This window comes from Paroedura picta, chromosome 7, assembly GCF_049243985.1.
Source record: "Paroedura picta isolate Pp20150507F chromosome 7, Ppicta_v3.0, whole genome shotgun sequence".
NCBI lineage: Eukaryota > Metazoa > Chordata > Lepidosauria > Squamata > Gekkonidae > Paroedura > Paroedura picta.
This window is the reverse complement of record NC_135375.1, coordinates 51,926,030-51,937,910: the sequence shown is the minus strand read 5'-3', so window position 1 is coordinate 51,937,910 and position 11,881 is coordinate 51,926,030. Positions and strand designations below refer to the sequence as shown.

General features: G+C 42.1%; 1 protein-coding gene across 2 annotated transcripts in view; it reads left to right on the top strand.

Moving 5' to 3' along the window:
• The first annotated feature begins 664 nt into the window (after positions 1-664).
• Positions 665-11,881, top strand: part of CCDC112 (coiled-coil domain containing 112) — a 52,725-nt gene continuing 41,508 nt past the window's right edge. Inside the window, exons 1-4 of one of the 2 annotated variants that reach the window (XM_077344326.1) lie at positions 665-730; positions 1,213-1,346; positions 2,665-2,725; positions 4,964-5,063. The gene's annotated coding sequence lies outside the window, so the exon portion shown is untranslated. The remainder of the gene's footprint in view (positions 731-1,212; positions 1,347-2,664; positions 2,726-4,963; positions 5,064-11,881) is intronic. The other variant, XM_077344328.1, reaches the window with a different exon arrangement.

Below are 11,881 nucleotides of genomic sequence, written 5' to 3'. Positions count from 1 at the left end.
AAGCTGCTTACAGTTGCCTTCCCTTTCCTTTCCCCACAACCGACACCCTGTTCCCGGGAGAGGAAAGGGAAGGCGATTATAAGCCGCTTTGAGACTCCTTCAGGTAGAGAAATGCAGCATATAAGAACCAACTCTCCTTCTTAAGTATAAGAAATAACAAGGTTGATGGAGCTCCATACATTTCACTTCCACTGAACTGTTGAACTGAGGTCCTATATCCTGGGCAGGTTTAACCATGTAGAACATGGAGCACATGCTATGGGCCCTACGCTTCCCGGTCCCCACACTGTGCCTCCCCCTCCATAGATCAGGGCTGTAGCCTCTCTCCTTCCCTCTTCAAGGACACTCAGAGTGACACCCTTTTCCACTGTGGAGGGCCCCTTCACCCCCAGTCTGGATGCTCCCACTGCAGCTCTACTCTGCCAGGGCCCTATGAATCCTTACACTGGCTCTGGTGCTATGGGCCCCACAAATTCTTAAACCACTCCTGCCTAGACCTACATCTTTAGTTATAAATGCACTGATTTCAGCCTGTTCCAAGAATCTCTTCTGTCGTTTCCTTCAGTCAGAAAACACTTTTCACTTCAGCCATTAAGATGCCAGCTTCTCTCTACTACCAACCCCCTAATGGTTGTTTTTCAGCTGCTGTTTTTCAAATCGCCTTCTCAGCGTTCCGTTCGCTTTCATTGGCTGCTCTTAGGGAGGTGCTGAACCTAGCCCATCCATCACAGTAAGTAATTAGCTGCCTTAACAACTTGACTACCAGGATATGGCTTTTTAGGATGATTGTTTCTCACCTAAGAGAATTAAAAAATTCAATTAATCCACTGGGGCCATGAAAAAGATGCCACCACGTGTCAAGCAAGAGCAGCAGTTCTTGAGAGTTTGCTGAAGTGCTTTCGTCTGTGCTTCAGTTTCTACGGTATGGCTTTGTCTCCCATGACAGACTCTTGTGGCAAGGACAAAACTAACGAGACTGGGGCACATACAGTGTTATTGGGGTGTGTAAAGTTTTAGAGATAGCAGTTTTGTTTGTGACTGACGACAGTTAAGAATCTTCAGAGAGAAACTAGCACAAAGATATCAACAATGCCGTTGGTTATTTGTTCCAAGGAAGTGTCAGACCTTCCAGCAAGAAAGGATGCTGTTGCTGTTGCAAGAAGGCTGATTTTTATGCTGATGCTCTGACATTTCCTCTGCATCCTTTCAAAGGCTCCAGCTCAGCTGCACAGAGGGGAAATCTTCAACATGCATGTTGAATGAGAACGTGGGAGTGGAGGGGAGAGCAGAAGGAATCATGGAAATGCTGATGGAGAAGTTGAAGCAACATACGCTGTTTTTAAAGGGCAAGTCTTATGCTGACATTTTCGTCTCTTTCAAGAAAAGGAGTGATTGTTAAATAAATGTCCTTGTTAACTATGATGATTTTAAAAATATATCTAGGTAGGGTCACAGATTTGATATACAATGTGCCACTTCAATTTATGTCACTGTAGGCCCTGCTGCACATCCCTCAAGCAGATGTCACAACCTTCATCCAAAAGTTGGACTCTATCAAGACTATACTACTGTGGAAAACAATGCTTGATGCTTGGGAGTACAAGTATGCATGCCATCCATAATAATGACCCTATGCAGATCCTCACCATTCACGTTAGCCCATGTCCTTTCCAGGCAGCCTGCATGAATCATGTCCTTCCAGACTTGCCTCTGGATCATATCTGACCATACAATCAGAATGTTTGGCAAAATTACCTTCAGATTCTTCATGTCCACTAAGACCTGTAAAAAGATGAACTTTCATGAGCACTTCCCCACATGGCTCTTGTCCAGGTGGTTTAATATGTCGTGGGGTGGAGAGACAGGTGATGATGGAGGGCAGGCTCACAGCATGTTGCATGTGATCTAGACTGTATCACTCATGTCTCCAACAACCGCCATGCGACTGGCCCAAGAGAGACTGCAGATTTCAACTAACTTCTTTGTGCCATATACTACTGCACCTGTTAAAACAGACTGTTCATCTGCAGAGAGTACTTGCTTGCTTGCAGCTGCTACATTGAGCACATGGCTCTGACATATGTCCCAAAAGCCAAGGAATGCCACCTGCCAATTGCTAATCATGCTGTCCCTGCTGTCCAGGGAGGTTGCCAAGAAAGCTGCCCCAATGTGGCATAAGTGTGTACCAAAGTAGGACCCAGAGAGCAGCCAGTATGCAATTCCTAGACTGACAGCATATCTATAAAGGAGAACTTCCTGTTTTTTCTAGGGATTTAATCCTACTTATATTTGTTCATATATATTCCTAGATCATAAGTCAAATTACACCCACCCCACACACATAATTGTGGTGGAATCCCACCATTTAATAAACATCTGATGTGGAAATCTGCACATTGTTACATGTACCATTGTCCTGTATACAATTTTCTTGGGCCTGTGGCTGCTCTTGTCATCCTCTGAGTCAAGCACTTTACTTGAGTTCCACCTCCACTCTTCCCAGCATCTGTCGAGTCACTGAAGAATATAGCAGCTGAAGAATTACGCTGAGGTCTTTCAAGTATTAATTAAGCAACATAAACAGTGGCATAATTGAAATGTTTACTTGCCTATCTGTTGTGGACAAACTGTGCTTACTCATCTGCTTGAATGCATCTTTTACAGGAGGGATTTTAGATAAAGACTGCAGGAAGGCCCATTCAATGGACACTGGCCAAAAAAGAGGGTTAGTGAGAATGGGACTGCGGGCTATGCTACCAATATGTATGATCTGTTTTTATATTGCTCTTACTGCGTTATATTTCTGATTAGGTAATAACAATTCTTGCATTGTTTAGCACATAATGTTTAATACTTATAGCTTGTATCATACTTCTCTAGTCTAGTTAAATTGTTTATTAGATGTCTCCTCATCCTGCTGATTGTACTGATTTTACATTATGTAATTTACCTTGAATCTCAGTGGGAAAGGCAGACAAGAAATTACATAAATGAATAAAAACAAATAAATGAATTTTAATCCCAAAGTGCATGAGTAGGATTATTTGAGACTAGGCAGTCAGAAGACTGCAAACTATGTGTAAAAACAAACATTTCCTAACTGGAAAGCCCTGTATGACAATCCCTGTTCTAAATTAGAATTTATGCCCCCTACGCACACACACATACTCTTAATATCTTGGATCTTTGCTGAAGACCTTGGATTTGCTAAAGATCTTGGATCTTTTCTTTGCAAGCAGAGGATTTGGCTTGAACAGTCATAACTTCTCGCATACCCAAATCCCAGTTAACCCGATCTTCAGAAAACTGTGCCATGCCTGCCTCTTTAGGACACCTAATACATTTTTTTCTTTGTCCCTGTAGTTTGATTTGTATGTGATATCCCTTCATTTTATTTTCTATTCCTTTTGTACAATTCAACTTTGGTACTGCATATAATTTACTGAAGAGTCCACCAACAGAGCAATGAACTGTAAACAGAGAATTGACAAATTATTTCATTGCTGAAGATTCTGGTGGTTATCTCTCTTGACAATTTCATACAGTTTGTCAGAGATGAGAGGGCAGGAATTCATTACTTCAAAATGAGGTGACTAATTTAGTGCACAGAAAAGCTTAGTGGCAAGCTCATGGGATCAGTTTTAATGCTGTGTGCCTCGTCTAACAACCTTGTTTGATGATGTAACTATCTCTGAGGTACAGTACTGATGGAATTTCTTTTTTGCAGTAAGTGGGAAAAGGTATGGAGGCAATTCTGAGGGCTGTGTTGTACCAGTCTTGTCCAGTTAACTTGATTGATTCCAACACTGACAAGTCAAAGATGGAGTTCTATGAGGGTGAATAGGGATGACTTCAACATGAGATTTCTATCCTAGAAAAATTTCGAACCAATAATTTTCTCTCTTGCTTTTCCCCATCAGTGGAATTTTTGTTGCTTAGTACCATCCAGCTGCTTCTGTTGGTATGTTTAAATGACTGAGGAAAGGGGGGGACCTCTCTTCCACTCTATATAAAAAAACAATGTAAACTTGGTGTTTCTCTAACTGACCATGCACCTTTGTTATTTTTTGCCCCTGTCCTTATAAAATAATGAAAGAAACCCAAACTTCAAGAAAGCTTATTAAAAATAAATGTATTCATCTTTAAAATCTGTCACATGGCTCTTTGCTTTTCTAGTTACAACAATGAAGAAGAGTTAGTTTTTATACACCCCCTTCCTCTACATTAAGGAGTCTCAAAGTGGCTTACAATAATCTTCCCTTCCTCTAGCATAACTATTCCTTTGACATTTGTCAGTAGTTCACATAATCACTCTAAATATTACAGGTTGGCTCAACATCTTCTGTTAGAGGACCCATTATTTTGGGAGATATACCCATGGGCCAAGGTTCATTCTTTGGACCTGGGACAGATTTGTAACTTGACCCCATTGCACACAGTCTCTGAAAGCAATAATTAGGCTTTTATTTATTAAATGTCAAATACTATATGGAGATAATGATCTTGAAGCCCAAGATAGACCCTTGGAGCCCTATACCCCACTAATATGTACCTGTTTCCCCCTCATGGTTGGGCCTTAGGTAAACTTGCCCTCAATATTATTGACAGCCGTCTTCTTCAAAAGCTAGTGTGGTGTAGCAGTTAGAGTATCAGACTAGAATCTAGGAGACCCAGATGCTAAAACGTTACAAATAATTAAAATTTCTGGCATTGAAAATACGACAACAGAATGTTTGGGAGGAGGCAAGATAGAGTCTGTATTCTCTGGCTTCCCTTCATTCTGCTATGACTTCTAATTCTCAATTCCTTCTGCAGACAGAATTCTGTATGGAATAATTACATATTTAATTTGAACAAATTGTACTTTAACAGATTTCAAGGAAGATGGAGATTTATTAGAGGGGAAAGCATATTTAATCTATGAACATATTTAATGTGTGCTTCTCTGTCTTATTTTGTACAGGTGGTAGTTGGAGCTGGTAGTTGGTGGTTTGCACAGAATGGCAGAAAACTCCCTCCATATTTTAACATGTTGCTGTACAGAATGAAGAGCCCTGTTTAAGGTAACTGAAAAGATTTTGGAAAATTTTTAAGGATTTTACTGCTGGCCAAATTAAGAAAAAAAGTTTGGATATTAAGTGACAAAGGTTATAGCAGTTGTATAGCATGTAGTTTGCATTAAGCTTACTTTGACATGTCCCCAAAGATTCCTACATTAGGCAGTTGTTGACAGATAGCTGTGTTTGTTGCTCTGATCAACAGAAAATGCTTATAATAGAAAATGCCTTCATGCAGTGAAATCAGACAAGAGATTTGGGTTTTTGTGTTTGTTTTTTTGTAACTCTGGATGCAAGAGAATCTGAGAGGGAAAGAGTTAAGAGAAATCTTTTGGCAGTTAATCCTATTTAATTGGTTAGATGTTAAAGCTCTTTGGCTGTTGCTTGCCTTATGTTTCATTTTATAAAGGACTTCTCCCTCTTACCTGGGCTTGGAGCTGTAGCAAGTTCACCTATTTGTAGACAATCTGTTCACAATAAGTTAATATGTCATGTAAGATCTGCTTCTGTTTTTGTAAGTAAAATTTCTTTCTCTTTTTACCTTTGGAGTCAGATCATTTTTGTACTGAGGAAAGCTTCTGTGATTCCAGGTCAATTTTTGTTTAAAATTTAACCCAATAGTTGACAGATAGCTATGTTTGTTGCTTTAGTTAGCAGAAAATGTTTTCATGCAGCAAATGTTGACAAAATATTGTTCTTGATGCTACAACAGAAACCTTCCATGGATCTACTCAAGGTTTGAGCAAAGTCAGCACTTTCTTACTATGAATCATGTTGTATGCCGCCCCACCCCAGCTGCCCTACAGCTGTAGAAAGGAGAAGTCTTCCTAGTAGCCTGGTTGGGACCAACAGCCCCTGCCAATCCATATTTTGTTTTCATTGTTGTTGTTAGGTGCAAAATCGTGTCCGATGCATCGCGACCCCATGGACAATGATCCTCCAAGCCTTCCTGTACTCTACCATTCCCCGGAGTCCATTTAAGTTCATATCGACTGCTTCAGTGACTCCATCCAGCCACCTCATTCTCTGTCGTCCCCTTCTTCTTTTGCCCTCAATCGCTCCCAGCATGAGGCTCTTCTCCAGGGAGTCCTTCCTTCTCATGAGGTGGCCAAAGTATTTGAGTTTCATAATGTTTTCATTATGTCCATGGAATCTTACATTTTAATACCGACCCATGGCCTGCAGCTATGGATAGCTAAATCTGTGTATTGGAGCCACATGGTGGCTAAAAAGATATTTCTGCATACTTGGGGAACTCCCCAGTTTTGCATAACAATCTTAAATGTTTAAAGTTCCTCCCAGATTTTAAAACTTTTCTTTTGCAGTGGTGACTTTTTTTTACAGCTGGCTGCAGCAGCGCATCACAGGAGCTCTTCTGGGCTTGGCCACAGTGTTGGAACTTAGAGGTGGATGTGAGGAGGTGTTCTGGGCTCAGCTGCAGAACCAGCAGGTGGGGGAGCTGGTTGGAATGTGGCTGTAGATGGCAGCACATGTCAGGAGCGGCTGTGGCCTCAGCCACAACACACTCAGTCTTCAGGAGCCACATGGTACCTCCCAGGAGCTGCTTCAGGCTGGCAGTGGCTCCCAGGTATTACTGCCATGGCTGTGCTTCAAAGCTTATCAATGGGGGGTGGAGAGTTTCTTGGGCTCTCCATGTAGCTTTCCTAATGTTGATTTGAATCTTGGAACAGATCCCACTAATGGAAACTAGATATCCTGCCTGTGAGCACTGATCCTTAGTAGCACTTGATGTACATGCCCACCTTCACCTGACTCATTTTTCCCACCCCTGTAATTTTTCCTCACTCCTGCCGGTTTGATGCGAGTGACGGCAAAGATGTTTGTATGTTGAAATCTAGTTGCCTGTTTCTCTGTGGGCTGCTTGAACACCTGTAACTTCACAGAGCAGGTATTTTCCTCATTTGCTTTGCTCTTTTCCTCATATCCATCTTTCTGAAAACTTTTGTCTCCAGCAAGCAAGTTCAAGAATTGCTCTCAGTAGATTGCTGTGCTGCTGAATGTTAAAGAATGACCTTTCCTGCTCCCCTTAATGATGCACGATTCAGTCTCACTGAATCTCACTCTGGGAATTTCTCACTCTGGGAAATTTGCTAAATTATCTTCTTAGATAAAAAAGAAAGAACTGAAAGCATTTCCTTTCAGTCACGACTCTGACAGAAACAGGCTAATTTGTCCCCCACCCTGTGAACAAGAAAGCACCTAGCTAGAAAAGCTGTAGGTTTAGGAAAGTACAGAATGTATGAGATCTGGAGCCTTTCCCACTTCAGCTTATATAAATGAAAATCAGTACTCAAATAGAGTATTTGAGCCTCTCTATGTTATGAGCTTTATATTATAGCACTCCTGACACAGAATCCTGAGAAAGGGTCTCCAGCAGAATCCTTAGCATGCTTACAAAGCCACTGTTCACAGTGCTCCTGAGCTAGCAGGCCCACTGACCTAGTTAAGACTAACATTTAAATCTGTGGTAATGGGAAAGATATGCATTGCCTTTAACACACAATCAAAAGAATGAATACTGAAAAAGGAAGGAGGAGGAGGAGTTGGTTTTTATACCCCACTTTTCACTAACGAAGGAGTCTCAAAGCAGCTTACAATCACTTTCCCTTCCTCTTCCCACAACAGATAGGTAGGTGGGGCTGAGAGAACTCTGACAAAATTGCTCTGTGAGAACAGCTCTAACAGGACTATGACTAGCCCAAGGTCACCAAGCTGGCTGCACGTGGAGAAGCAGGGAATCAAACCTGGCTTTCCAGATTAGAAACCATCACTCCTAACCACTACACCAAGCTGGGTCCTTTCTACTCAGCATGCAGAATGCACCCTGGAACCTCCAAGTAGTAGGTGATGGGAACCTGATATCCAGGAGAGTTGTTGTCAGTCTGAGTATTCTGCCCATGATGAACCGAATGACCCTATTCAGTATGAGGCAGCTTCGGGTGTGTTCAGGTGTATTCTGGCTGGTTTGTACAGATCTGGACTCTGGCACCTGCTGTGACTCTAAGACTCTTCCTTCTCTGGGCCAGGGTAGGGCTGTTGTGTACATCATCCTGCTTGAAGCACTGATTTAGTCCACATAAGACCATATGGGAAAAAAACAGGCCTTTTCATTCATGCCAGAGAGCTTCCATCAAAAGAATGCCAACTTGGATACTTTGACAGAGACTGGGTTTCACCACTCCTACAAGTGGTAGCACTTTGAGCTCCACAGACCTGACCCACTGAGTACCAAGTCTGAGAAAGACAGCCCAGCCCAGCCCAGTGGCATAGCCAGACTTCCATGTTATCACATTTTTAGGTGGGGCTTCAAAATGTGTGGTTAATTCATAATCAAGTGGAACTTTTGAGATGTGAAAGGTATCACAGTGACATTATTAGAAGCTGGAGACCTGGAAAAACATGGATGGTTGAAAAACCCACCCTCAAACTCCCCCTTTAGGATTCTCTACCAGAGGTTTGAGCGGGCAGATTTCCCCTTCCTCTTTTACCTTTAATTGAACTTGTAGCGGTTATCAATATTCCGTGCCTCCTGGAGCATATTCAGTTCTTTTCGGCTCACCCTCCCCATACACTTTTCTTAATTTATATTCATATTTTCCTACACAACTGGGAAGTCCCAGAGTATGTAAAAATCCCCACTTTGCTTGTGGCTTGTCCCCCTGTGCTGCCTTTGTAATCATATCAGGAGGACTTGATCACTTCTGTAAGAAGGAGCAATCACTTTGTGGCAGTAGAATCTGTCTGAACGGCATTCTGTTCCTTACAGCCAACTGTTCATTTCATTTTATTTATTATTTAGAAGATGCCTATGACAGCCCTGCCCAGCTGTCTCACAGCAGTTAACATAATGATTAAAACATAGCAATTAAAACAATAACAACAATAGAATAACACAACTAGTTAAAAGCAATAAAATACAATTAAAATACCCCTCTCAATTCCGTTACTGCTTCCATGTCTGAAGGAATTACCTGTAAGATATCCCATTTATTCCAAGGGAGCCTGTCACAGGAGGGGGGCAACTAGCACTACTTAAATAAGCAAACAATATATTCTAATTACACCTGTGATGGTGCCAAGATGCTCTCCTTCATGTGAAACTTACATTCCAGGTGAACAGATTGCTCTCCAACAGGGAAATTACCCTTCTTAAATAATACCTACCTTGGCTTGGCTAAAACATGCGTTCAGTTTACAAAAAATCTCTCCCACTTTCTGTCATTTGCACACAAAGAGGATAAGAGAGGCTCTGAGGTGCTTTTAGTGATGGATGTGAAACTGCCTTAACATTTGCACAAGGCAAGGAATGAGTTTATCCTTCTTTGCCTGTCTCTCTGCTGCTTTACTTTTTATCCGCAGACTGATTAGCTTAGTAAAGCAGAAAGGTGAAATTAAATTTCTGTGAATAAAAATTGAGGACAGTCACAAAGTTGCCCTGGAATCCTCTGTTGAGACCAATTTTTCATAGCTTAGAAAGGCTCTGGAATCTGCCTGAGCTTTGATGTGAGAAAGAGAAAAAATCAAGCATAAAATAAAAGGTAGCAAGGAAGCCATTGTACCTGTGGGTGTTAAAAGAAAATTAGCATGCAATTATGACAAGTGCGTATGGATACGAATCACTAAACAGATAAAGAGGAGCTTCTTTCTAAAGAGGAGCTTCACTAAAAGCAGACCAAATGACCAATACTTGGGATTGAACTTTAGATCACCAGCTCATAACAAATTGATTATAAATTTTAGAGTGCTTAATCATTTGAAATATTTTGCTCCTTTTCACAGTACGAGAATCACTAGAGTTTTTTTAAATCAAATATTTAACATTAAAGGTTTGTCAAACATTATTATTGCTAACTGTATGAGCAAAAATAATTCCTCCTCAATTTTTACTAAAGCTGGGTGTTCACAATACATTTTTGATCATAGAATCGCAGAGTTGGAAGGGATCTCCATGATGTTCTATGTCCAATATTTACGTGCCTGTCAGTGCATACAAGTACCCCTACTGCAGGATAGAAAAAAGTAAACACTTCTTTACACAGAGAATTATTAAAATATACCCTCACTGCCAGAGGGTATAGTGATGGCCCAAAGGTAAACAGATTCATGGAGAATACGTCTATCAGTGACTACTAGCTATGGAGACTGAGGGGAACCTCTACATTCTAAGCTTCTGAATCCCAGAGCCAGGAGGCAACATGAGGGGATGGCCTCAGCCACTATGCCCTATTGTTGGCCATCCAGAGGAACTGGTTAGTCACTGTGTGTGACAGGATGCTGGAGTAGAGGGCTCTTCTTATGTTCTAATGTCATATATCCACAGGTTTAAAAATCTTAAGTCTATATTGTATGTTTTTCCTGTGAGTGTGGTATTTTGTCAGTTCATGCATGCATGTGTCGTCGTGCATATATTGCAATGATGCATCTATGCAGCGATCCAGTTTTTATTGTAGGTTGACCCAACTCCAACCCTTTTCAGCTCTCAAAGGCCATAGGAATAGTGCTGAAGTCTTGTGAGGGAAGTTGCTTTTCACACCTCCTTTAACAACCCATTCTATAAGGTGGGAGCTGTTACAGAGAGCTATGTGTCTCTTACAGAAGCCAAACATAACTTTCAAAAGTAGGGAGTTGCTAAAATCTGATCCTGTGCTGACCTCAGTCAGTGTACAGGCATGTGCTGGGAAACGTAGTCCTTCAAATATGTGGAATCCAAGTTGTAAAGACTTTTGAGACTAAAATCAGCATCTCACATTTGCAACTGGAAAACTGTGATGTGTGCATATCATTCCCCTTCTCCGCATGGAGGTGGGCTGCTGCATTCTGGACCAGCTGCAGTTTCCGACTTACCTTTTATATCCACACTACATTATATTACAGTAGTCATGCAGAAGAATGGATCCATGTGGCCGGTTTGGTGGCATTGACTAAAGCTTTCCAATTAGATATAATTGATAAAGGCATTCTTGCCCCCAGCATGCTCCTGTTTCTCAGGAGCAAGGCTACTTTCAGGGTTATCACATATTTATGAAAGGACAGAATAATACTGTCCACCCTAAGCTGATTAATGTCCCTTACCAACCTCTGCGTTCCCAATCAATTGTAACTCAGGTTCATCTAAACACTGCCCGCGGCGCTGCGGGCGCCGCGGACTAAATAATTCATTAAGGACTTGTGGGGCGGGATGTGTCCGTGATGAGGATGGGCCTGGATTGGACCCTTCCTCTGGACAGACAATCGGAGGGACCAATCGGCAGGCGCAAAGCGCCTGCCGATTGGTGCCTCTGATTCCCAGCCCCAGCAACTGCGAGCCGCGCACAACGCGACTCGCAGTTTCTCCTGGCCTGACGCGGCGAGAGGCGCAAAGCGCCTCTCACCGCATCAGGGCACCCCCTCAAAGAGCCACCGCACCAGAGAGCCGACACACAGGACCGCCGCCGGGGGACACTCACTAAGGTTCATTCCTAGCGCCCGCTGTATTACTCATACAGTGGGCTATATTACTAGTTTGCCTATAATGCCACACCACTCCCACATTTCTACAAATTGACATAGAAAAGGAAGGGAGAGGACTACCATTAATGCTAAAAGAACAGATTATCAGATCAGTATGGCACCCACACAGCTATGTCATATGGCATTTTCCCTCAGGGCATGGAACTCTTCCATGAGACAAGATTTGGGTGTTCCCAAATGGTTCTCATGTAATTCATAGTGTGACTATAAAATGTGTCTACGTGGCTTCTCAAAAGCATGAGGGAGGGAAGCAAAAATGAGTCTCAGTGCCATAGTCTCTGTCCATCCTTTCA